This window comes from Callithrix jacchus, chromosome 16, assembly GCF_049354715.1.
Source record: "Callithrix jacchus isolate 240 chromosome 16, calJac240_pri, whole genome shotgun sequence".
Lineage (NCBI taxonomy): Eukaryota > Metazoa > Chordata > Mammalia > Primates > Cebidae > Callithrix > Callithrix jacchus.
In genome coordinates this window covers 52482572-52509861 of record NC_133517.1, presented here as the reverse complement: position 1 = coordinate 52509861, position 27290 = coordinate 52482572, and the positions used below count along the sequence as shown (strand labels likewise).

Here is a 27290-nt window from a genome sequence, read left to right as displayed (position 1 = left end):
ACTACACCCTGATAGTTTTTTTCTGTTCTTTAGTAGAGATGGGGTTTCGTCATGTTGGCCAGGCTGGTCTTGAACTCCTGACCTCAAGTGATTCACCCGCCTTGGCCTCACAAAGTGCTGGAATTACAGGCATGAACCACCACACCCAGATCTATTTTTAGAATCTTTATGGAAGAAGATTGAATTGGAGGAATCTAGAAGAATATAGGAATTAATCTTGGCTATAGGTAGGTAAGAAGAGCTCAAAAACAATGCACAGGGCTACAATCTAATACCAGGTTAATTATTGTTTTTCTTTTAGAAATATTTTTTCTCGGCCAGGTGCGGTGGCTCACGCCTATAATCCCAGCACTTTGGGAGGCTGAGGTGGGTGGATCACGAGGTGAAGAGATTGAGACCATCCTGGTCAACATGGTGAAACCCCATCTCTACTAAAAATACAAAAAATTATCTGGGCATGGTGGTGCATGCCTGTAATCCCAGCTACTCGAGAGACTGAGGCAGGAGAATTGCCTGAACCCAGGAGGCGGAGGTTGCGGTGAGCCGAGATTGTGCCATTGCACTCCAGCCTGGGTAACAAGAGCGAAACTCCGTCTCAAAAAAAAAAAAAAAAACAAAACCAAAAAAACAAACAAAAAAAACAAATATTTTTTCTCTGCATTGATCACATAGAAATGTCAGATTTAAAAACTTTGTGGGGCTAGGAAGCCAAAACCAAGGAAGACTTTAGATTCTCCTACAGTGTAAAGGTACCTGGACCTGTCAGGAAGTAACAGTATTTACTCACATCACTGTGAGGCTGAGAAGTCTTGAAACCAGGGTTCTATTCACACTTTCAAATATGATATTTTAGTCAAGGCAGTGGTAATATAACCCATGTTTCCAATTGTATTCTGTTATAAAGTGAGAACAGATTTTTACTGAAATTATGCAAACAACCATATTGCCATAAGAAAACTCGCAAATAACTTCTGACTTTTGGAGGGATCAAGTAGGGAGAAAAAGCACATGCTTCTACCTTTGTTCACAAAAGTCTACTTTACCAAATTGCTGTAAACTATAGATAGCTTATGAGAAAATTTCTTTAAATCTGGAAAACAAAACATTTAAGTAAAAAAACAAGTTTTAAAATAGAAGTCATAAAAACATTATCTTCATCAGTTATTCAATTTCATGAAATTAATTTTTGTTTCCTTTGATCTTAATTAGCAGTTTTGTGAATTTATCAGAGTTCTGGAAAATTTTTATTTAGTCTATTGATCTTAAAGTTATTAGCTTCCTGTTTTAGGAGTCCTTGTTAGAATCTTTTCCATGAGTGTGATTACAGATACCACTAAAGAAAAATCAAAACCCTGGATGATAGAGACAGAATAGCCATGTATAATCTGATGAACATGGGGCCAGGCACGGTGGCTCACGCCTGTAATCCCAGCACTTTGGGAGGCCGAGGCGGGTGGATCATGAGGTCAGGTGTTTGAGACCAGCCTGACCAACATGGTGAAACCCTGTCTCTACTGAAAATACAAAAATTAGCTGGGCATGGTGGTGTGCACCTGTAATCCCAGCTACTCAGGAGGCTGAGGCAGGAGAATCGTTTGAACCCAGGAGACGGAGGTGGCAGTGAGCCGATATTGCACCAGTGAACTCCAGCCTGGGAGACACGGTGAAACTCCATCTCAAAACAAACAAACAAACAAACTGATGAACGTTCATTATAATCAGCAGTTGACAAGTAAAATTACTGATAACCAAAATTATAACTGATGATATACTAGATTTTTTTTTTTTGAGACAGAGTTTCACTCTTGTTGCCCAGGCTGGAGTGCAATGGCATGATCTTGGCTTACTGCAACCTCTGCCTCCCAGGTTCAAGCAATTCTCCTGCCTCAGCCTTCCTGAGTAGCTAGGATTATAGGCGTGTGCCTCCACTCCTGGCTAATGTTGTATTTTTTGTTTTGTTTTGTTTTATTTTGTTTTTGAGACGGAGTTTCGCTCTTGTTACCCAGGCTGGAGTGCAATGGCGCGATCTCGGCTCACCGCAACCTCCGCCTCCTGGGTTCAGGCAATTCTCCTGCCTCAGCCTCCTAAGTAGCTGGGATTACAAGCGCGCACCACCATGCCCAGCTAATTTTTGTATTTTTTGTAGAGATGGTGTTTCACCATGTTGACCAGGATTGTCTCGATCTCTTGACCTCATGATCCACCCGCCTCGGCCTCCCAAAGTGCTGGGACTACAAGCTTGAGCCACCGTGCCCAGCCTAATTTTGTATTTTTTAGTAGAGATGGGGTTTCATCATGTTGGCCAGGCTGGTCTCAAACTCCTGACCTCAAGTGATTGTACAGCTCGGCCTCCCAAAGTGCCAGGATTACAGGCGTGAGCCACCAAGCCTGGCCAATATGCTAGATTTTTAAGAATTCTGGATAAATCTAGAAAATTTACATCAATAATATACGCATGAATGTAATTGAAAAAAATCCAGTTTGACTTACTATTTGACAGTAATAATGACTTCCTATAAATTTAATACATCAAACAAACTTAATAATTTAGCATCTCTACAAGATGAGAGATATATCCTTTATTTTTCTTTATGTTTCATACAGGGTGCCATTGCAGGTAACCATCAGAGAACACACTGCTATTTTCATCTTTTTTTTTTTTTTTCTGAGACGGGTCTTGCTTTGTCATCTAGGCTACAGTGCTGTGGTGGTATCTCGGCTTGATGCAAGCTCCACCTCCAAGGTTCAAGCGATTCTCCTGCCTCAGCTTCCCGAGTAGCTGGGATTACAGGCATGTATCACCCCGCCCAGCTATTTTTGTACCTTTAGTAGAGATGGGGTTTCCTCATGTTAGCCAGGTTAGTCTCTTGACTTTAGGTGATCCGCCTGCTTCGGCCTCCCAAAGTGCTGGGATTACAGGTGTGAGCCACAGTGGCTGGTCCACATTGCCATTTTCAAATATATGGAACTGAACAAAAGCATTTTAGCATGCTGCCTTACTGTACATAGTAAACTGGTGAACATCTTCAGACACTAAGACCAGGAAATAAAATGAATGAATGCTCTTTGTTGATACACTTATGAATCACTCAGCAGTGTTAATACAGGCTACCTTTACCTAAAATCAGAGTTACAATTACTCAGTCTGGCAGCACTGGGCAATTCTAAAATGCAGGTCTAGTGAAAAGTAGGTACAACCAGCAAGCAAGCAAGGGGAAGATGCCATGTCTGCTTCCGAAGGGAGTGACTGATTTGGAACCAGGCTCCACAGATTTTAAGAACTTATATGGCCATTTTAACAGCTTAATATTGCGTTTCCCTTACCATGTATGTCAGCAATCAACAAAAGTGAGAAATTCTGAAAAGAGCTAAATAGGATTAAAAAGCAGAACACCATGTCAATATAACATAATTGCTGCTTTACAACTTTTGCCCAGTTCTCACCTGTTGTCCTACAAAAACTTCTCATAGGGTAAGTTTTAGTGAAAACCTCTGCTAACTGTAAGACTTTTCTCAGCCCAGCTCTAGATACTTAGTATCAGAAACAAGGCTTGTGAAGTGGATGCGTTGAGGGAAATGCAGTGTTTTTCCTGGAGGTAAGTGTCCAGTTTCCTCTTGATGTTGCCAAAGGAATCTCCTCCCATATAATCAGCCTGGCCCTGTTCCCACTGCTCCTTCGTTATTCCTTGGATACAAAAGGCTGTGCCATAGCTGGGATCCCCAAGAGACAGACGTGATATGGCTCCTGAGACATCTTCCACATTTACATATTAGCAGGTGTCTTTGACAAAGCTGAATTGTTGAAGCAGAGGTAAAATTCTTTTTTTTTTTTCCTCTGCTTTGTCCATGTTGAGGTCTCAAACTCTTGACCTCAAGTGATCCACCCACCTCAGCCTCCCAAAGTGCAAATTACCATTCTAAACGAAAAAGACAGGACTTTAAACTTTGAATTAGGAAAATTAAATGTAAATGTAAAACAAAAATGTGCAGAGAATTAAAAATCAAAACTTGAAATTTTACTAATAGCAGATCAACATTTCAAGAAAAGCTTATTGTTCTAATGTAGGAGACCACATTTTTCATCTTGTATCAGTGTATTTTTAATATTAAAGTTCAATCTTAAAATGATATAAATAATTCCCTTCTAATTATAGTCAACTTGACTATACACAAAATTTCTTTCATAAATTCATTCTTTGTGATCTTTTACAACCTGCACAGATCTTCAATGACATGCATAGAATTTCTGCTTTTTCCAATGCTTCCTCTTTTCTAAGTAACTAGTCATTTTACTTTAGGACAAAAACTGACCACATAGATTCTTTCCCCTACAAAATTATCCTCTTTTCCCTTTAACCTTCCTTGCCAAAAAAATTTTTTCATACCTATAACTTTCTTTCTGTTTCCCTCCTACTTAACTGGTATCTTTCTATCTTGTTTCTATTTATTTCCTAAGCCCATTTTTTAAAACAACTTTTAAATAAACTCTGATTTGAAAAAAGTATTAACTTTCTCAATAAAGAACACAGTTTTGGCTGGGTGAGGTGGCTCACGCCTATAATCATGCACTTTGGGAGGCCAAGGCAGGTGGATTACTTGAGATCAGGAGTTGGAGACCAGCCTAGCCAACATAGCAAAACACTGTACAAAAAAATACAAAAATTAGCTGGGCATGGTGGCAGGTGCCTGTAATCCCAGCTACTCAGGAGGCTGAGGCTGGTAAAGCACCTACAATTGGGAGGCATAAGTTGCAGTGAGCCATGATCGCACCACTGTACTCCAGCCTGGGTGACAGAGCAAGACTTCATCTCAAGAAAAAAAAAAAAAATCACAGTTTTTAATGCCTTTCTTATAAGTTTTTTTTTTGTTTTTTGAGACGGAGTTTCGCTATTGTTACCCAGGCTGGAGTGCAATGGCACAATCTCGGCTCACTGCAACCTCTGCCTCCTGGGTTCAGGCAATTCTCCTGCCTCAGCCTCCTGAGTAGCTGGGATTACAGGCACACACCACCATGCCCAGCTAATTTTTTTGTATTTTTAGTACACACGGGGTTTCACCATGTTGACCAGGATGGCCTCGATCTCTTGACCTCGTGATCCACTCACCTCGGCCTCCCAAAGTGCTGGGATTACAGGCTTGAGCCACCGCACCCGGGCATAAGGTTTTTTTTAAAATTAATTCTTCTTCTTCTTTTTTTTTTCTGAGATGGAGTCTCACTCTGTAGCCCAGGCTGGAGTGCAGTGGCGTGATTTCGGCTTACTACAATTTCTGCCTTCCTGGTCCCGGTTCAAACAATTCTACCTCAGCCTCCCGAGTAGCTGGGATTACAGGCACGAGCTACCATGCCCAGCTAATTTTTGTATGTTTTAGTAGAGATGGGGTTTCACCATGTTGGCCAGTCTGGTTTTGAACTCCTGACATCATGATCCGCCCGCCTTGGCCTCCCAAAGTGCTGGGATTACAGGCATGAGCCACTGCACATGGCCTCTTATAAATTTTATAATTAAAAACACATCTGCCTGGGTGCAGTGGCTCATGCCTATAATCCCATCACTTTATTAGGCTGAGGCAGGCGGATCACTTGAGGTCAGGGATTCAAGACCAGCCTGGCCAACATGATGAAACCCCTGTCTACTAAAAATACAAACTTAGCCAGGTGTGGTAGTAGGTGCCTGCAGTCTCAGTTATTCAGGAAGCTGAGGGAGGAGAATCGTTTGTACCCAAGAGGTGGAGGTTGCAGTGAGCCTAGATCGTGTCACCTCACTCCAGCCTTGGTGACAGAGTGAAACTCTGACTCAAAAAAACATCTAGGCCGGGCATGGTGGCTCACGCCTGTAATCCCAGCACTTTGGAGGCCAAGGCGGGCAAATCACCTGAGGTCGGGAGTTCAAGACCAGCCTGACCAATATGGTGAAACCCGGTCTTTAAAATAAAACAAAACAAATCTAATTTTTTTTGATACACACACACACACACACACACACACACACACACACACAAATTTGAATTTTTAACTCTTAGTAACTTCAGTTTCTAGCAATAAATTTTGTTTTTTTTCTTTTTATTTTTTTGAGACGGAGTCTCACTCTGTTGCCCAGGCTGGAGTGCAGTGGCATGATCTCAGCTCACAGCAACCTCTGCCTCCTGGGTTCAAGTGATTCTTCTGCCTCAGCCTCCCGAGTAGCTGGGATTACAGGTGCCTGTCCCCATGCTGGCTACTTTTTTTTTCCTAGCAAGACATTTTGAACTGTCACATATCAGTATTTCATAGATAAAAACCATTTTGTAATTTTTATTTTTATTTATTATTATTATTTTTTGAGACAGAGTCTCACTCTGTCACCAGGCTGGAGTGCAGTGGCACAGTCTCAGCTCACTGCAACCTCCTCTGCCTCTGAGGTTCAAGCAATTCTCTTGCCTCAGCCTCCTGAGTAGCTGGGACTATAGGTGCATGTCACCATGCCCAGCTAATTTTTGTGTTTTTAATAGGGATGAAGTTTCACTATGTTGGCCAGGATGGTCTGGATCTCTTGACCTAGTGATCCACTCACTTTGGCCTCTCAAAGTGCTGGGACTACAGGAGGGAGCTACAGCTCCCAGCTTCATAATTTTTATTTTTATTTATTTATTTATTTTGAGACAGACTTTTCCTCTGGCAACCCAGGCTGGATTGCAGTGGTGTGACCTGAGCTCACTGCAACCTCTGCCTCCCAGGGAGCTGTTCTCCTGCCTTAGCCTCCCAAATAGCTGGGATTACAGGCATGTGCCACCACCTCTGGCTAATTTTTGTATTTTAGTAGAAATGAGGTTTTACCATGTTGGCCAGGCTGATTTCGAACTCCTGACCTCAGGTGATCCATCCACCTTGGCCTCCCCAAGTGTGATTACAGGTGTAAGCCACTGTGTCCAGCCCCATTTCATACTTTTTAGAAACATGTTTCACAGCTGAGCATAATGGCTTGTGCCTATAATCCAAGCTCTGTGGGAGGGCAAGGCGGGAGGATTGCTTAAAATCAGGAGTTTAAGACCAGCCTGGATAACAAAGTGAGAACCCATCTTTACAAAACATTGAAAAATTAGCCAGGCGGCCGGGCATGGTGACTCATGCCTATAATCTTGGCACTTTGGGAGACCAAGGCGGGTTGATTATCCGAGGTCAGGAGTTCAAAACTAGCATGGCCAACATGATGAAACCCATCTCTACTAAAAATACAAAAATTAGCTGGGCTTGGTGATGCACGTCTGTAATTCCAGCTACTTGGGAGGCTGAGGCAGGAGAATCACTTGAACCCAGGAGGTGGAGGTTGCAGTGAGGCGAGACCACGCCACTGCACTCCAGCCTGGGTGACAGAGTGAGACTCCATCTAAAAAAAAAAAAAAAAAAATATATATATATATATAATCCAGGCATGCATGGTGGCATATGTCTTTGTCCCAGCTACTCAGGAGTCTAAGTAGGAGGATTGCTTGAGCCCCACAATTTGAGGATGCAGTGAGCTGTGATTGTGCCACCACACTCCAGCCTGGGCATAGAGTGAGACTTTGTCTCAAAAAACAAAGAAGAAAGAAACACGTTTCCTCTTAACACAATTTTTATGTATATTAATATACTCCAGTATATTTAGTCTTTGTATAAAATGTAAGAAGCCAAAGACAAACTTGTATTTACATTCGGCAATTTCAGTTTTGTTTTTTTTTTTTTTGAGATGGAGTCTTGCTCTGTCCCCAGACGGGAGTGCAGTGGTGCGATCTCCACTCACTGCAACCTCTGCCTCACAGGTTCAAGCGATTCTCCTGCCTCAGCCTCCTCAGTAGCTGGGATTACAGGCACATGCTACCATACCCGGCTAGTTTTTGTATTTTTAGTAGAGACAGGGTTTCACCATATTAGTTGGGCTGGTCTCAAACTCCTGACCTTGTGATCCTCCCACCTCAGCCTCCCAAAGTTCTGGGATGACAGGTGTGAGCCACCGTGCCTGGCCAGCAATTTCAGTTTTTAAAAATCTTATTTGGAAATGATCCAGATATTTCTGAGTATTTATCACTTAATTTAACATAACATTAAGATTTCAAATTACATAAAAATCTTATTAACATTTCTCATTTACATGTATGTAATTAATCTATTTGTAATTGTTATAAGAATCATACCTAGATTAGTTATGAAAACTGATATATTAGATAAAACTAGTTATTTCAAGTTGTTTCCCTGTTAACCATTTTTATAGAGTATGAGTATCAGGTGTTCACCTAAATAAGAACCTTAAGTTTAAATATATGGATATTTTACCTATAACTCAGAAGATACCATTATTTTCATTATAGCAACAATATTAAGACTATTCTGATTTTAGGCTGAATTTATAATTTGATAACATTTGTGTCAAGCCCTTACACTTAAAACATCTAGTAGGCACAAATATAAAACTGTCTGACCAGTAAATCCAGACAAAAATGTATACTGACAATTCTGAAGACATTTTTATTTTACTACCAAATTTAAAATCAGCTTGTCAAAATTTACTTAAGTCACATGAACAAAAAAGCATTCAGTTAATTATTTCATATGTTTACATGAATGCTCATTTATCTAAGCCAATCTGAATAGAATTTCTTAAGGGAATTTTGGTTGATAATGCTGTATTTTACCATGTAAACACAACATAGAACATAATACATATGCATGTATGCAAACATACCTAAACACACACACAACGCTCTTATAGCATTCATTTTAGAATTTTAGTCATGTGACAGTAAAACAAACATGAGTTTATATAAGACAATTGGATCCAAATTACCTTTGGACAAAATGGGACCTGTTCACATGGCTAAATTTTTATTTGACCTGAAAAGTAATCTAATGAAGGCCGTGAACCAAAATTTTAGGCAAAACAGTTCCCACAGAAGTTTCAATGAAAAACAAACTGTTTTTACCCTTTTTATAGCTTCAAATGAGTTTAGGGCTAAATATTTAAATGTTTACATTTTAAACTGGCTAAAATGTATAAGAAAAACAAAATCTCCAAGTGGCCTGGAATTAGTAACAAATTTGTCTTGTTTACTGGTCTGGCTTGCTTGACTAGTCAATGCAGGCAGGGAAGCGTTTTAGAAGTTTTTTCCCATTGGCTTTTGCTTGTTTTAGCCTATGTGGAAGACACAACAATGTTTATGCTGGACAGAGATTTATTATTATTCCTCTGAACTCAAGATTTCAACCTGTTTAATCTAAGCCTAACTTTCATAAACATTTATCTAGTTCTTTTTCTTTTAGGATAGCAATCCTTCAATTAACTGTTTTATTACCAGAAGCAACTATCAGGCAAACCTACTTTTACATTTTCAAACAGTGTTCTGGTTGTTGGTTGTCAATGGAGTTGTTGTAATTTATAAAGCCATTAATTTAAAAGCTCTTTAAGACTTTTAAGCCAGGCATGGTGGCTCATGTCTATAATTCCAAAACTTTGGGAAGCCAAGGTGAGTGGATCGCTTGAGTCTTGGAGTTCAAGACCAGCCTGGGCAACATGGGGGAAATGCTGCTTCACCAAAACCAAACCAGAACCAAAAAACAGAAATTAGCTGGATGTGGTAGCACAGGTCTGTAGCCTTGGCTACTTGGGAGGCTGAGGTGAGAGGATTGCTTTAGCCTGGGATGTCAAGGCTGCAGTGAGCCATAATCATGCCACTGCCTTGGCCTCCCAAAGTTCTGGGATTACAGGCATGAGCCACCGTGCCTGGCCAATTTTTTTTTTTTAAACAGGGCCTATGCTTGGGAGAAACTACCTCATAGTTTCTGTGCCAGAAAGTAAGAAATTGCTCAGAAAATAACGAGGACATGTAAAAAACACCCATGATGCATCTTCAAGGGATTCCCATTGGCCATTTTTGAGATACTTTGGATACCAAAGCAATAATAATAGTAATGGATTATAAAACACTTATTTATTTAAAAATAATAAATCATAATGTTACAGAATATCCAGGATACCAGAGACCAGTGGGAGAAACAGGTGGCTGCTGGCTCAGAGGATTAGCATTTCAAGGCTGAGCACAGGAGAAAGAAAATGGGGTGCTTTTTATACATCCAGGATGACATAGCAGCTAACAAGATTACAGAAGCCAGAAAAAAGAACAGTGAACTAATTTGTAACATGTTTTGTGCTGTACGTTACATTTGAAAAATAGCATTTTGATAAAAGCATTGTACATTCTTTCGGTGTTATTTTGTCCTGTGACCTTGCAGCAAGGACTACAAGAAAAACAGGAATCTTGAGATGCCTGGGAACTTTGTTGCAAATGTGAAGAGAAGAGATACGGTAGGTTTTACAGGGAGCTAGTTAATTTTAAGCAGAGTTGGGGGTTAGGTTTTACATTAAACAACTCACAACACAGCAAAATTTACCTTATTATATAGCAACTATAAATTATAAGGTTTTGTTTTTACTATTATTGCTGTTGTTTAATTCCCTTCTTCAATAGCAATAATCTAAAAGAAAGAGGAGAGGAGAAAGTTCTTTTTACAGGAGAATGTCAACTAATAAATGAAGAAGCAATTACAGAATTAGAAAATCACCATTTTGCAAACTCTGCTGTAGTAACTGATTCAAGCAAAGATCATCAACGGACACTAGTACCATTAGATGAAATGTTGTTGAAGAGCACAATAGTCACGAAGTGTCAACTATCTGATCATTTGTACATTTCAAAGCCAGAAACACATCTTTATTAATAGAGAAATCTGGCAAATAGATCATGACCCAAGTGATTAAACTTAGCATTACTAATGATAGGACTGATACTATGTGCCTCTTGATGGGATAGTATACAGCATTGCTTATTGTTGCTATTCACTTGGGGTGATTGGCAAAATATTAAAGATATATTGGGAAAAGTCATAGATTAGTCTCAAACCTTTTGGAAGGCCGAAAGATTTTACTGGGGCAGGCTGAAGGCAGCTGGCAGTTCATTAAGTTAGGAAGATAGGGATGAGGTTTTCTCAGTTAAGTCTGTTTACCCCACATCCCTTTGTCTCCACTCTATTTTCTCATGTGAACTTTGTGCTGGATGGCCCCCTCAGGAGGAGATCAAAGGTGAATTAACTGTTAATAGGGTTTACTCTGGGCCCAGAACCTAAAGCTTTTATCACTGGAAAAGCTACCCTTTTAACCATGTTAATTATCCACATGTGTGTTGACTTAGAACCTCCGTTGTGAATAAATGTATGGATGGACAGACGGTCTTGGTTGATTGAAAGCAGCCCCCTCTGAAAGCAGCCAATGGCCATCCCTAGCCCACTTAAGTCACTATAATGGTGTGACAGTACATTCATTCATCCGTCCTTAAGTCAGGATTTGCAGGCAGTGAATGTCTCATCTTATTTAGTACTAGTTGACTAAAATTTTAACCTGATTGGGCGCAGTGGCTCACGCCTGTAATCCCAGCACTTTGGGAGGCTGAGGTGAGTGGATCACGAGGTCAAGAGATCAAGACCATGGTGAAACCCCATCTCTACTAAAAAATACAAAAATTAGCTGGGCATGGTGACACCCACCTGTGGTCCCAGCTACTCCAAAGGCTGAGGCAGGAGAACTGCTTGAACCTGGGAGGTGGAGGATGCAGTGAGCCAACCTCCTTTTTTTTTTTTTCTTTGTGACACAGAGCATCTATTTCCAACAACGGATATACACATTTGTCAACATGCACTGAATTAAAATAGGTGCATTTTGTAATGTGTAAATTACACTTCAATAACGTTGATTTTAAAAGAAAAAAATTGCACACTGGCAGCAGGGACCCCGCAGTGTTTCAATGTTCATGGCACACAGTCAACATTTGCAGACTGCAGAGTCTGGCATCATGAGCCTCATGTAGCCCTTCCAGGCTGGATCCCAGGAGGAGGGCTGGCTGGGAACTGACAAGGCCTGAATAGAGCAGGTAACAGGTAGTGGAGCAGGCTGTGTGCAAGACAGTTTGCCAAAGTGATGGGAAAGCTGTGAGCTTATGGGTGCAAGGAGCACATAAGAGCCAGACGCTATGGGCCAAACTGTGTCTGTTCTAAATGTCTATGTTGAAGTTTCAGTACTCCAGCCCCATTTCTTCAGAATGTGGCCTTATCCAAATAAGGAAGGGCCTTTACCATGGAGGCAATCAAGTTAAAATGAGGTAGTTAGGATGGGCTTTAATTTGGACACAGATGTGCCACAGGAGAACTTCACATAAAGGCAGAGATCAGGATGATGCTTCTAGAAGCCAAGGAGTGCCCAAGATTGCCAGCAAACCAGCAGGAGCTAGGGGAGAGGCAGGGGGCAGTCTCTCCTGCACAGCCCTCAGAGGGAACCAGGCCTGCTGATGCCTTGGTTTAGGACTTCCAGCCTCCAGAGCTGTGAGGGAACATGTTTCCACTGTTCAGGCCACCTAGGCTGTGGTACTTTGTTTCAGCAGCCCCAGCCAGTGAATACACAGGAGCACCCGGAGGCAGAGAATAACTTCACCAGCTTCTTCAGTTCCTGTAGAACTTCTAGGTAGAATTTGAAGAGGAAGCTGACGACTAGGGTCCTCTTGAATTCCACCCGGCCACCCGGGGCTGAGCCTGGGAGCGAGACTTCATCCAGCAGCAACCTGCAAGCTTCATCCAGCATCAGCTCATTCCAGCGCCTCCCAAGGAGCTGCTGGCAGGATCTGTGTGCACTGATGGTGGCAGCCCCCACTCCTCCATAGGCAATGTGCAGGTCCTCAATGCTGTCTGTGCCTCCTTTGAAAAGGACTCGCATGCCGGCATTCACGTGGGGCAAGGCATTCTGCTGGCACTGAGCCTGTCGGAAGGCAGACACAAATTCCCACTTTGGAGAGTGCGGGATATGCACAGATTCCAAAATTTCTTCTGGCTCAATGTCTGCACTTGTCAACCAAGCAAGAAAATGTTCATTTAGAGGAATCTGCCGTATGCCTTCTGCTGAAATCAGATTGAGGGTAGAATTGCCCACAGCAAGAATTGGATTCAGGTCCGAATAGCAATGCCGGCTCATCACATGCCCCCCTAAGGATGCCATATTCCAGATCTGCTGGCCTGCCAGACTCCTCAGGTGCTTCAGGAGGGCTTGGTACGTCCGTGTTTTCTCCTCTGGGAGCTCAGATATCCTCTCAGCCAAGATGACCTGCATCTGGGCCAGGCTGCAGCCAGCACCTATTGTCAGTCCATCACTTGTTTTTGTCACCATACTCAGCTCAAAGATCCTTGCAGGAGAGAGGAGAAATGGATGAAAATGTCCTTGAGATTTCATTCCAGGTCCCAGTGAGGTGTTACCCAGAATGAGAGGGGCTTCGGGGTGTTTCGCTTTCAGCTCCAGGAGATCCTTGAGGGTCCCAGGGGAGATCCAGGTAACTCTCTCTCCATAGAAGGTCAGCGTTTGTTTTTCTGGATTCTCTGCCATCCTCAAGAGTTCTGGGGGAAATATGAGCTCCTGGGTTGGGTCCAAGGGCTGAAACTCCTCTTTTGCAAATAACTTCGTGCAAATCTCATTTTTCTTGCCAAGTGGGGAAGAGTCATTTTCTCCCCAATCCAAGCAGCATTTTCCTGTTCCTTTCTGTTGACAGCAATTTGCCTCCATGCAGAAGGTCCTTCCACTCTCAAATATAAGCCGATAACCAGTGCAGCAGCATAGGTTACCCCCCAGGGCTTCCATGAGCTGCTCCTCCCAGGGCTGTGGGTGGTTCCTGAGCAGCGTGTACATGGACTCCACTGCACTCCAGTGTAGCGCCTGGCAACAGAGTGAGACTCTGTCTCAAAGAATAAAAAATGTTTTAACCTGAATCAATCATGAAGGAAAAAGTCAAACTCAAACCCAGATTGTGAGAGATTCTATAACAAAGTTGGCCTGGGCTCTTCAAAATGTCAGTATGAGGCCAGGCACTTTGGGAGGCCAAGGAAGAGGATTGCCTAAGCTCAGCAGTTGGAGGCTGCAGTGAGCCATGATTGTGCCACTGCACTCCAACCTAGATGACAGAGCAAGACTCTGTCTCAAAAGAAAGGAAGAAAGGCCAGGTGTGGTAGCTCATGCCTGTAATCCTAGTAGCACTTTGGGAGGCCAAGTGGGCAGATCACTTGAGGCCATGAGTTTGAGGTCAGCTTGGCCAAAATGGTGAAACCCTGTCTCTAGTAAAAATATAAAACTTAGCCACGTATGGTGGCACACAACTGTAGTCTCAACTACTCAGGAGGCTGAGGCAGGAGAATGGCTTCTACCTGGGAGGCAGCGGTTGCAGTGAGCCAAGATTGCAGCATTGCACTCCAGCCTGGGTGACAGAGAGAGACTCCATCTCAAAAAAAAAAAAAAAAAAAAAAAAAGAAAAAATTCAATACAATGAAAAAAAAAGGTGGAGAATTGCTCTATAATTAGAAAATTAAAGAGACAACAATTAAAGGCAATAACTAATCTTCAGTAAATTCTAGTTTTAAAAAGTTATTGGGATAATTGGGGAAATTGTAATGTTGTCGTATGAAAGTTAAATTACCTTGTTGTGCCAATAGTACAGTAAAGAAAGTCCCAATCCCTAGTAGAAACATATTGACATATTTGTGGATAAAGTGTAAGGATTCTGCAATTTACTTACAAATGGTCCATCAAAAATACAAATTTTGTGGCCAGGCGTGGTGGCTCAAGCCTGTAATCCCAGCACTTTGGGAGGCTGGGGTAAGATCAGGAGTTTGAGACTAGCCTGGCCAACATGGTGAAACCCCATCTCTACTAAAAATACAAAAAGTAGCCATGTGTGGTGGTGGGCGCCTGTAATCTCAGCTACTTGGGAGGCTGAGGCAAGAGAATTGCTTGAACCCTGGAAGCAGAGGTTGCAGTGTGTCAAGATCATGCCATTGCACTACTGCCTGGGCAACAGAGCGAGACTCCATCCCCTCACCAAAAAAAAAAAAAAAAAAAATTGGCCAGGCACGGTGGCTCACACCTGTAATCCTAGCACTTTGGGAGGCCAAGGTGGGTGGATCACCTGAGGTCAGGAGTTCGAGACCAGCCTGACCAACATAGAGAACCCCACCTCTACTAAAAATACAAAATTAGCCAGGCATTGTTGCACATGCCTGTAATCCCAGCTACTCGGGAGGCTGAGGCAGGAGAATCATTTGAACTCGGAAGATGGAGGTTGTGGTGAGCTGAGATCATGCCACTGCACTGCAGCCTGGCCAACAAGAGTGAAACTCTGTCTCAAAAAAAAAAATTTCATGGACACTTACAAACATGTATGTATTTATTGCCTAAGAGGATTGCCTAAGCTCAGCAGTTGGAGGCTGCAGTGAGCCATGATTGTGCCACTGCACTCCAACCTAGATGACAGAGCAAGACTCTGTCTCAAAAGAAAAGAAGAAAGGCCAGGTGTGGTCTCTCGTATACAATGAGAGATGGAGAAATATATAGAGAAATATATAGATAATTTTGATGATTAATTTCTTTTCTTTTTTTTTTTTTGAGGCAAGGTCTACCTCTGTTGCCTAGATTAGAGTGTGGTGTCTCGATCACTGCTCACTGCAGCCTTGAGCTCCCAGGCTTGAGTGATCCTCTAACCTCAGCCTCCCAAATAGCTGGGACTACAGGCATATGCCAACATGCTGAGCTAATTTTTGTATTTTTAGTAGAGACAGTGTTTCCCCATGTTGCCAAGGCTGGTCTACAAAGTCCTGGGCTCAAGCAATCCACTTGCCTTGGCCTTCCAAAGTGCTGGGATTACCAGTGTGAGCCACTGCACCTGGCCTGATGGTTAATTTCAAGTATCAATTCTTCTATGCTACAGTACCTAACTTATAATCAAACATTCATTTAGGTGATGCTGTGAAGGTTTTTGTAAACCTAGTTAACATCTATAATCTGTTGATCTTCGTAAAGTTTACCTTCAGTAATCTGTGTGAGGGCTCATTCAATCAGTTGAAGGCTTTAAGACCAAAACCAGGTTTTTCCTGGAGAAGAAATCCTCCCTTAAGACTGCAGCATCAACTCAGTCCTGAGTTGCCAGCTTTCCACCCTACCCTCCAGATTTGAGACTTGCCAGCCCCCACACTGCATGAGCCAATTCCTTAAAATAAATATACATACAGATTGAGAGAGAGAATTATTTCTATATAGAGATACAGACAGATGATAGATATTGATACAGATACATTCTCATGGCTCTGTTTTTTTTGGGGGGGGCAATCTTGACTGATACAATAATATAGATACATATATACATAACAGATACATGTATGTGTATATAAAGATGGACATACAACAAATGTGGTGAGATGTTAAGAACTGACACATATAAGCGAAGAGTATTCATTGTCGTGTTCTTTTAACTTTTTTCAAAGTATGAAAATTTTTATAACAAAATATGGAGAGATAAGAATTTAAAAATGTAATTTAGGCCCTGTGCAGTGGCTCACACCTATAATCCAAGCACTTTGGGAGGCCAAGGTGGTGAATCACCTGAGGTCAGCAGTTTGAGACCAGCCTGGCCAACATGGTGATACCCCATCTCTACTGAAAATTCAAAACTAGCCGGGTGTGGTGGCTCATGCCTGTAATCCTAGCACTTTGGGAGGCTGAGGTGGGTGGGTCACCTGAAGTCAGGAGTTCAAAACCAGCCTGGCCATCATGGTGAAACCCCATCTTAAAAAAAAAAAGAAAATTAAAAACTAGCCAATGGTGGTGGTGCGCACTTATAATCTTATGACCATCAGGAGCAAAAGGTACACTGTCTTCCTGCCCACTGTCATTAAGTGTTTTCTGGTGTCGGGGATGATTCAAAGTCTGAAAGAAAATAAGAGAAAAGAAATGAGTTTCAGCCATTAATCAGAATTTTGAAATATCAGTTGTTTACCTAAATTTTTAAGAAGTCTTTACTTTTTAATTTGTGTGGGTACATAGAAGGTATATGTATTTATCAGGCACATGAGATGTTTTGATACAGGCTTGCAATGCATAATAAACACATTGTGGAGAATGGCGTATCTGTCCCCTCAAGCATGTATCCTTTGTGTTACAAGCAATCCAACTATACTCCTTTAGTTCTTATTTTTAAATTTTTACATAATTTTTAAATGAATTTGTTAGTGGCAACAGACACATTACTTTACCTCTGTGATCTTCCATTTATATTTTTTAACAAAACAAAATATGGGCACATTAAGACCAAGCTTCACAGCACTCTTAGGAGACTCCAGGAGTTCAGGCATGTGTAGTGTCTGGCACCATGTCACTGTCAAGCAAACTCTGCACTGCCCTCTGTGAACTTGCCTGACAGGTGCCAATAGAAACCCTAAAACTGGATGCTGGCAAAAATATTACCCAAGATAAGTACAGGTTGTTATCAGTGTCTTCTAGTGGGGTATCTCTTAGCACATAATCTTTTGTGGTTGTTGGTTTCTAAACCATGTTCTGAGAGTTTTAATTATGAAGTTAGAGGATAGTTTGTCTAATTTCTCATAATATCTCATAATATCACTTTCTGTTTAATCACAGATAGACATACACACTCAGTGTCAGGTAATATTGGACGCAGAGTGAACAATCTCATAGTCAAGGCAGATCAAGACCTTGTTTTTGAGCATGGGCAGTCTCAAAAATCTTCTGTTGATTGTTCCTTTAAAGCACTTTTTAATGAACGTGTTCAACCAGAACTTTTCTACTGATAATACAGATACACTAGATGGGTTTTACTGATAGAGTTAACAGAAAATTTGATAGGATCTTGGAGACAAATGGGCTCTTCTCTGTATCCTGCTGTAGATTTAGTTCCTCCTTGGTGGTAAGCACCTTCTTACCCTGTTCAGTTGGATGATATGAAGAAAAGGGGCCAACTTTTCTTTGCAGAGGCTCTGCTCCTCAATTCACTTCACATGTGTTAATTTGTAGTTTACCTCATCAGTTAGCTATTAAATATCGGCCCAGTACTACATTGATGGTGTAGGTATGTGGATGTGGAATCTGCACCCAACATGATTAGGTCTGTAAGTACTTACTATTTTATGGCTTTAGGAGAGAAAGAAAATATAGTCCTGGCTTCTTTGAAAGACATTTAGAAGAACAGACAGAACAATGCTTGTAACAGCTATCCCAAAATGTTCTCATATTCCTAATGTCTATTAATGGACAAGGATCCTATTACTGGGTTGATCTTGATTTACATGTTGCTTCCATCAGAACCAAGGGCAAACATTGCATTTCATGAATAAGATTAAGTTTAAATTTCTCCTAAAGAAATAATCTTGGGCCGGGCATGGTCACTCACGCCTATAATCCCAGCACTTTCGGAGGCCGAGGCGGGTGGATCACGAGGTCAAGAGATAGAGACCATCCTGGTCAACATGGTGAAACCCTGTCTCTACTAAAAATACAAAAAATTAGCTGGGCATGGTGGCACGTGCCTGTGATCCCAGCTACTCGGGAGGCTGAGGCAGGAGATTTGCCTGAACCCAGGAGGTGGAGGTTGCGGTGAGCCGAGATCGCACCATTGCACTCCAGCCTGGGTAACAAGAGTGAAACTCCATCGCAAAAAAATAAAAATAATAATCTTGAGTTTCAACTGTTGTGAGAACAGAAGGTTGAAGACCTCTGCTTGTCTTATGTATTCATTTTTTTATAGATGGGATGAATGTCTTAAGGTTTTTAGTCATAATTCTCCAAGTAATAAATGTCCAGTTTTGGAAATGATAGAATACCTCCCTGAATGCAAAAAAGTAAGCTCTCTAAAACAAAACTCTTCCTGGGGTTATGCTTGGCATATATGTTGTGAAGATTTATTGTCGTAATCCAACAGAATAATAATTTCTATCATGAAATAAAGCTTATAGTTTCCCATAGGCTATCAGGGAATTTAGACAATAAATATTTAATGAGGACCTTCTTGGATTAAAGAATTTTGTTAGTTATTATGTGTAATATGGTAAACAAATTTTTTTATTCAAACAATCTGTGCCTGTAAAAGAGACTACAAACCGGTGTTTGCTGGCTGAATAAAGCCTTAAAATACGTTTTGTTTAGCATGCATGTTATTGCTGTTTCAAATTTGCATTCATTGCTAACATTTGAAATCAGGATGCTTTCTTTAAGGTTTCACATATCTGGCTTCTCATAAGAATGAGATTTGGTACCTGAGCCTGCCTTCTCACGAGGCAGGAATTGCTGGGAGGATGGGGCAATCACTCTCCTATTTGAAAAACCTCATAGGTGGGTGATGAACAATGAGAACACATGGACACAGGGAAGGGAGTACTACACACTGGGGTCTGTTGGGAGGAATAGGGGAGGGACAGCTGGGTGGGGGAGCTGGGGAGAAATAGCATGGGGAGAAATGCCAAATGTGGGTGAAGGGGAGGAAGGCAGCATAACACACTGCCATGTGTGTACCTATGCAACTATCTCGCATGTTCTGCACATGTACCCCAAAACCTAAAATGCAATAAAAAAAAATCCAAAAAAAAGCCCCACCTCTTCCTTTCTATATTGAGTTCCAGTGCCTAGTGTAATTGTCACATATAGCCATTCTTATGCAATTGTTTTCCTTAGAGTAGAGAAATATTGAATTATGGCTCTATCCAAACTGTAAAGATTAAAGCTTACCTGAGGATAGCCAACATCTCAAGAACAATGGGAAAAAGCTCTTATGCCTGGCATGGTTTATTTGCATTGTGTGACTCCCTATGCTACATTAAATACACACCCACATATGACCTGACACCCCATATAAGACAAACATGCACAAACTGCTGAGCAGATGAGTATTAAAGGGTGCAAGTAAAAGATCTGGGAAAGTTGGGATTTGAGGGTTGGGACAGATAGAAAAAGCAGAATCACTTCAAATGTCATGCAAAGGGAAACATATATTCAAATGCTGGAGGAGGCAGGAAGAAAGAGTGACAGAGGGAATAGAAGACCAGATTTGGAGCCTTTTGGAGGTCATGGGATTTAATTCTGGTGCTTCCTCTTGCTGTGCTGCTTTAGGTAAGTCATTTCACCTCTCTGAGATTTATTTTCTGTTTTATTTTTGTCTAAAACAATGATGCTGAGTTTACAGAGTGAATACAAAAGTAGAGGTAAAATATACAAAGTGCTAAGGATGATGGTTGGTACATAATATACCTCTTAGTGTTTTTATACTGCTCATGTGGTTATTATTAAAAAAACAAACACTATAGCTGGTTTCTCTGTTTCAAAGTTACTTTTAGATTTCTGCATTTTGTTTTTATTTATTGAATACAGACTTTCTATGTGCTAAACATTGTGTGAATTTTTTTCCTTATAATGCCTAATGAAAATTGGAGCCAGCACTCGTACAAATGTACTAGTACAAATAGTGTACAGATTATCTTGATAGGTGGCTAAATCTCATCAAAGGAAGCATAAATTCTCAGGGTTGAAAATGATCTCAAACTTTCTTATTCAGTGATCATAGTTGTTAGAATCTGTCTTAATGAATAATCAGAGATACAGACAGATTTATATAGAATGCTTCCTGCAGCATCATTTATAATTATTAAAAAGGTGAAATATTCACATGTGAAAACATAGTAAAGAACTGACATTATACCACAATGTTAACAAGAATGGTCTGTTATAGGATTGTGCATAGTTTTTAGTTTCTTCTTTACGCTGCTATATTTCCTAGGTAATTTTCTATAATGACTTGCTTGTATTACTTTGGTATTGTGAATACTTTTTAATGAAATAAATGAACAAATTAATTTACCTCAACATAACACGTTTGAATTACTTATACAACATTTGTGAAAAGTTGCTCTTGCAATCTGTCCAGCTCTCACCCAAGGCAGCCCATCCTTTATTTTGCCCATGTTGATTACTAACACGTTTTCAAACTCTAATAACCAGACCTGCCTGTTTCTACCTTGAACAGCAGTACTGACTAGTCTTGTCTTTATTTTTCATAATGTTTGTTAAGATTCCCTGTACTGCCATGCAGTCACCAATAGAGTCTTCCTTGAAGTTTTCTAAGTCCCTTTGGTACCTGAGACCATCCAGGACCCTGTTTCTTCCCTTCTAGATATAGTCTGACCCTCTACCTCAAGTTCTGCAGGTGGGGCTCACCAGCTGCCCCAGGAGTTGGCATTGATGGCTCCATATGGGCTATTGTGTCTAGTCATGGTTCCAAGAGGGCAGCCTGGCCAAGTGGTGTTTCTTTCTCAAAATCATAAATTTGGACCACCAGATTTGAGGTGTCTCAAATTGCTTATGCAACCCCACAATTTTTTTTGCCACACATCATAGGTGGCTCTAGTGACTCTATAAGTGTTCTTTCTCTGAGTTAAATATCTAGAGGGTTCATCTATTTCTTGTTACATCATCTATCCCCCACTATCTTGTCTCCCTGCCTCTAAACACATACTCTCTCCATGTTGCTTGGAATACAAGGTATAGAAACAAACATATTACTCCAGACTGGGGCAATTCAGAAGATTGAACCTAAACCATAGAAAGATTCCAGTCCTGGGATGAAACATCTTGATTAGGGACAAAGTTGTCACTGTAAGAAACTGAGCAAAGGAATCAGACAGATTGACTATCCCTTATCTGAATTGCTTGGGACCAGAAGTGTTTTGGATTTCAAAATATTGGCCTACATATACTGGGTTATCATAGTATGAGTATGTGAGCATACTTGGATATAAGCTCCAAGAATTTATCTGTGCTTCATAGAATCCTTAAAAGCATAGCCTACAGTTAATTTTTTACAATATTTTAAATAATTTTGTGCATTAAACAAAGTTTGCATTAAGTACTTTTGTGTGAAATTTTCCACTTGCGACATCGTGTGGTTGCTCAAAACATATTGGAATGTTAGATTTTCAGATTAGGGTTGCTCAACCTGTAATTTATATATCCTTTAGAAACCCAGAAAGACATCAAATCTTAGGCAAACCTAGTAGAATATCTCTTCCTCAAATTTTAGTACATGCAATCTTACTCTCAAGCACATGGTATTTTTCTGAATCACGTGCTTTTTTCTGAAACATGCAGATGTATTTGTAACAGTTTGTATGTTAAACTTTGTTCCTGGATGACATAGATTATAATTTATCCTTGAGATGCAAAAAGCCAGGAAAAGGAATGGAAATATCTTGTGTATTATTTTTTTTAAATGGGACAAAATTCTTTCTAATATATAGTGGGCTACCGCTATAGCTGGTTTTTCTGTTTCAAAGGTACTTTTAGATTTCTGCATCTTGCCTTCCACAATGGACAAGTCATGCCAAGACTACCACATAAGTTTATTTTATCATCATAATTTGAAATTTATTTTTTATAATTATTTGAAAAATATTAAAAATGTTGTTACTATGGATGTGTAATCTACTGGAGATGCCAAATGTTGGTCTCTTTTTTTCATATGATTGTGTTTCTACTTGTAAGATAATTTTTTCCTTTACCTCCTCAGTTTTCCACTAATATTTTAGTAGTTTCTAATAGCATCATTTAGTGTTATTTCTAGTCTTTATATTTCCTTGGGTAGTTTTGCCTTAATAATAAAGATCTAAAAAATCAAAATAATCTCTTGAGAATTCATCTTTTTTCATGCCCATGAGATATAGAGCAAGTGAATAACATCCTTCTGGGACATTTATTTTTATAATTAATGTGCAATAATATATCTTTTCTTCACTCCAAATGAGTCAACTTTGTTCAAAGCACTTGAATTTTAGCAGAACTGTAAACTAGTATATTTGATTTTTCAAGAATTAGTTTGCGAGTTCTTTACATGACTAACACTTTAAAAATTTTCTATCTTCTACAGATCAAGTATAATTTCAGATTATCTTCAATGCCCATCAAAATCCACAAAAAATGTAACACCAACACAGTATGTCACATATGAACCGCTTGCAGCCCTGAATGTAAGTTCAGTGTTTTCATTATCTAGGTAGTCCCTAGCCAGGTTCTAAACTGTTTTAATACAATAGTCCCACACTAGATGGATGGGGAGAATTCCAGTTTTATAATTCTATGTCCATGTCTGCCATGTGATTCAACCCTTTATTTTTTAATAAAAAAGCAATCTTTTTTTTTTTTTTTACAATTGCTATAAAGTTCTACACTTCATTTCTAATGGTCACATAAGACCTGCTCCAAACCAGAATCAGATAAACCATGGACAACAGTAACATCTGCTTGCTACCTCTATCCACCTGCATATTCAAGAGTTTCCTCTTATGTAAACCACAGAAAAATGCAAGGGGTGATATTTAACAGGTGCAGCTTTCAAATTCAGTCAGCTGCTGGGCTACAAGGTAGACTGACCAGACAGAGGTTCTTAGATCCTTTCAGAGAATGAACCCAGTCTGAAGTCAGCATTGAGCACACAGCATGGACTTGAACTTCTCAAGTAACTTGTTCCAAAGCAGCTCTTATTTCTTTTTCTTTTTTTTAATTGCATTTTAGGTTTTGGGGTACATGTGCAGAACATGCAAGACATTTGCATAGGTACACACGTTGCAGTTTGTTTTGCTGCCTTCCTCCCCTTCACCCGCATTTGGCATTTCCTCCCCGGCTATTCCTCCCCAGCTCCCCGCACCCCGCTGTCCCTCCCTTCTTTCCCCCAATAGACCCCAGCATTTGTTGCTCCCTTCCCTGTGTCCATGTGTTCTCTTTTTTCATCACCCACCTCTGAGTGAGAATATGCGGTGTTTCATTTTCTGTTCCTGTGTCAGTTTGCTGAGAATGATGTTCTCCAGATTCATCCATGTCCCTACAAATGACATGAACTCATCATTTTTGATTGCTGCATAATATTCCATGGTGTATATGTACCACATTTTCCCAATCCAGTCTATCATCGATGGGCTTTTGGGTTGCTTCCAGGTCTTTGCTATTGTTAAACAGTGCTGCAATGAACATTCATGTGCATGTGTCCTTATAGTAGAACGATTTATAGTCCTTTGGATATATACCCAGTAATGGGATTGCTGGGTCAATTGGAATTTCTATTTCTAAGGCCTTGAGGAATCACCACACTGTCTTCCACAATGGTTGAACTAATTTACACTCCCACCAACAGTGTAAAAGTGTTCCTTTTTCTCCACATCCTCTCCAGCATCTGTTGTCTCCAGATTTTTTAATGATCGCCATTCTAACTGGCGTGAGATGGTATCTCAATGTAGTTTTGATGTGCATCTCTCTAATGACTGGTGATAATGAGCATGTTTTCGTATGTTTGTTGGCCTCATGTATGTCTTCTTTTGTAAAGTGTCTGTTCATATCCTTTGCCCATTTTTGAATGGGCTTGTTTGTTTTTTCCTGTAAATCTGTTTGAGTTCTTTGTAAATTCTGGATATTAGCTTTTTGTCAGATGGGTAGACTGCAAAAATTTTTTCCCATTCTGTTGGTTGCCAATTCACTCTAGTGACTGTTTCTTTTGCCGTGCAGAAGCTGTGGAGTTTGATTAGATCCCATTTGTCTATTTTGGCTTTTGTTGCCAATGCTATTGGTGTTTTGGTCATGAAGTCTTTGCCTACTCCTATGTCCTGAATGGTTTTGCCTAGATTTTCTTCTAGGGTTTTTATGCTGCCGGGTCTTATGTTTGAGTCTTTAATCCATCTGGAGTTAATTTTAGTGTAAGGTGTCAGGAAGGGGTCCAGTTTCTGCTTTCTGCACATGGCTAGCCAGTTTTCCCAACACCATTTATTAAACAGGGAATCCTTTTCCCATTGCTTGTTTTTGTCAGGTTTATCAAAGATGGTATGGTTGTAGATATGTTGTGTTGCCTCCGATGCCTCTGTTCTGTTCCATTGGTCTATATCTCTGTTTTGGTACCAGTACCATGCTGTTTTGATTACTGTAGCCTTGTAGTATAGTTTGAAATCCAGTAGTGTGATGCCCCCCGCTGTGTTCTTTTTGCTTAGAATTGACTTGGCTATGCGGGCTCTCTTTTGGTTCCATATGAAGTTCATGGTGGTTTTTTCCAGTTCTGTGAAGAAAGTCAATGGTAGCTTGATGGAAATAGCGTTGATTCTGTAAATTACTTTGGGCAGTATAGCCATTTTCACGATGTTAATTCTTCCTAACCATGAACATGGAATGTTTCTCCATCTGTTTGTTTCCTCTCTTATTTCGTTGAGCAGTGGTTTGTAGTTATCCCTGAAGAGGTCCCTTACGTTCCCTGTGAGTTTTATTCCTAGGTATTTTATTCTTTTTGTAGCAATTGTGAATGGCAGTTCGTTCTTGATTTGGCTCTCTTTAAGTCTGTTATTGATGTAGAGGAATGCTTTTGATTTTTGCACATTGATTTTATATCCTGAGACTTTGCTGAAGTTGCTTATCAGTTTCAGGAGTTTTTGGGCTGAGGCGATGGGGTCTTCTAGGTATACTATCATGTCGTCTGCAAATAGAGACAATTTGGCTTCCACCTTTCCTATTTGAATACCCTTTATTTCTTTTTCTTGCCTGATTGCTCTGGCTAGAACTTCCAGTACTATATTGAATAGGAGTGGTGAAAGAGGGCATCCTTGTCTAGTGCCGGATTTCAAAGGGAATGCTTCCAGTTTTTGCCCATTCAGTATGATATTGGCGGTTGGTTTGTCGTAAATAGCTTTTATTACTTTGAGATATGTTCCACCGATACCGAGTTTATTGAGAGTTTTTAGAATAAAGGGCTGTTGAATTTTGTCAAAGGCCTTCTCTGCATCAATTGAGATAATCATGTGGTTTTTGTTTTTGGTTCTGTTTATGTGGTGAATTACGTTGATAGACTTGCGTGTGTTGAACCAGCCTTGCATCCCCAGGATGAATCCTACTGATTGTGGTGGATAAGCTTTTTGATGTGCTGTTGCAATTGGCTTGCCAGTATTTTATTGAAGATTTTTGCATCTATGTTCATCATGGATATTGGCCTGAAGTTTTTTTTCCTTGTTGGGTCTCTGCTGGGTTTTGGTAACAGTATGATGTTGGTCTCATAAAATGATCTGGGAAGCATTCCCTTCTTTTGGATTATTTGGAATAGTTTTAGAGGGAATGGTACCAGCTCCCCTTTGTGTGATTGGTAGAATTTGGCTCTGAACCCATCTGGACCTGGACTTTATTTGTGTGGTAGGCTCAACTTGCTGCCTCGACTTCAGACCTTGTTATTGGTCTATTTATAGTTTTGGCTTCCTCCTGGTTTAGGCTTGGGAGTACACAAGTGTCCAAGAATTTATCCATTTCTTCCAGGTTTACTAATTTATGTGCATAGAGTTGTTTGTAATATTCTCTGATGATGGTTTGAATTTCTGTGGAATCTGTGATTTCCCCTTTATTCATTTTTTATTGCATCTGTTTGGTTGTTCTCTCTTTTCTTTTTTATCAGTCTGGCTAGTGGTCTGTCTATTTTGTTAATCTTTTCAAAAAACCAGCTCTTGGAGCTATTGATTTTCTGAAGGGTTTTTTGTGTCTCTATCTCCTTCAGTTCTGCTCTGACTTAAGTTATTTCTTGTCTTCTGCTAGGTTTTGAGTTTTTTTGATCTTGCTCCTCTAGCTCTTTCAATTTTGATGATAGGGTGTCAATTTTGGATCTCTCCACTCTTCTCATATGGGCACTTATTGCTATATATTTTCCTCTGGAGACTGCTTTAAATGTGTCCCAGAGATTCTGGTATGTTGTGTCTTCCTTCTCTTTGGTTTCAAAGATCTTCTTTATTTCTGCCTTCATTTCATTGTTTATCCAGTCAACATTCAAGAGCCAGTTGTTCAGTTTCGATGAAGCTGTGTGGTTCTGAGTTAGTTTCTGAATTCTGAGTTCTAACTTAATTGCACTATGGTTTTAGAGACTGTTTGTTATGATTTCTGTTGTTTTGCATTTGCTGAGGAGTGCTTTACTTCCAATTATGTGGTCAATTTTAGAGTAGGTGTGATGTGGTGCTGAGAAGAATGTATATTTTGTGGATTTGGGGTGGAGAGTTCAGTAAATGTCTATCAGGTTTGCTTATTCCAGGTCTGAGTACAAGCCCTGGATATCCTTGTTAATTTGCTGTCTGGTTGATCTGTATAATATTGAGAGTGGAGTGTTAAAGTCTCCCACTATTATTATGTGGGAGTCTAAGTCTCTTTGTAAGTCATTAAGAACTTGCCTTATATACCTGGGTGCTCCTGTATTGGGTCCATATATATTTAGGATCGTTATCTCTTCTTGTTGTATCGATCCTTTTACCATTATGTAATGACCTGCTCTGTCTCTCCTAATCTTTGTTGCTTTAAAGTCTATTTTATCAGAGATGAGAATTGCAACTCCTGCTTTCTTTTGCTCTCCATTTGCCTGGTAAATCT

At 40.3% G+C, this 27290-nt stretch overlaps 1 long non-coding RNA gene and 1 pseudogene across 3 annotated transcripts in view; both read right to left on the bottom strand.

Annotated features, from left to right (window-relative positions):
- LOC144579738 (uncharacterized) overlaps positions 1-27290 on the bottom strand; it is a 203733-nt gene that overhangs the window by 104730 nt on the left and 71713 nt on the right. The window lies entirely within an intron of this gene.
- LOC144579735 (aldehyde oxidase 2 pseudogene) lies at positions 9924-16793 on the bottom strand (annotated as a pseudogene). The gene is made up of 2 exons (XR_013527952.1): positions 15896-16793; positions 9924-13776 (listed from the first exon to the last, which is right to left on the bottom strand). The product of XR_013527952.1 is annotated as an aldehyde oxidase 2 pseudogene (transcript).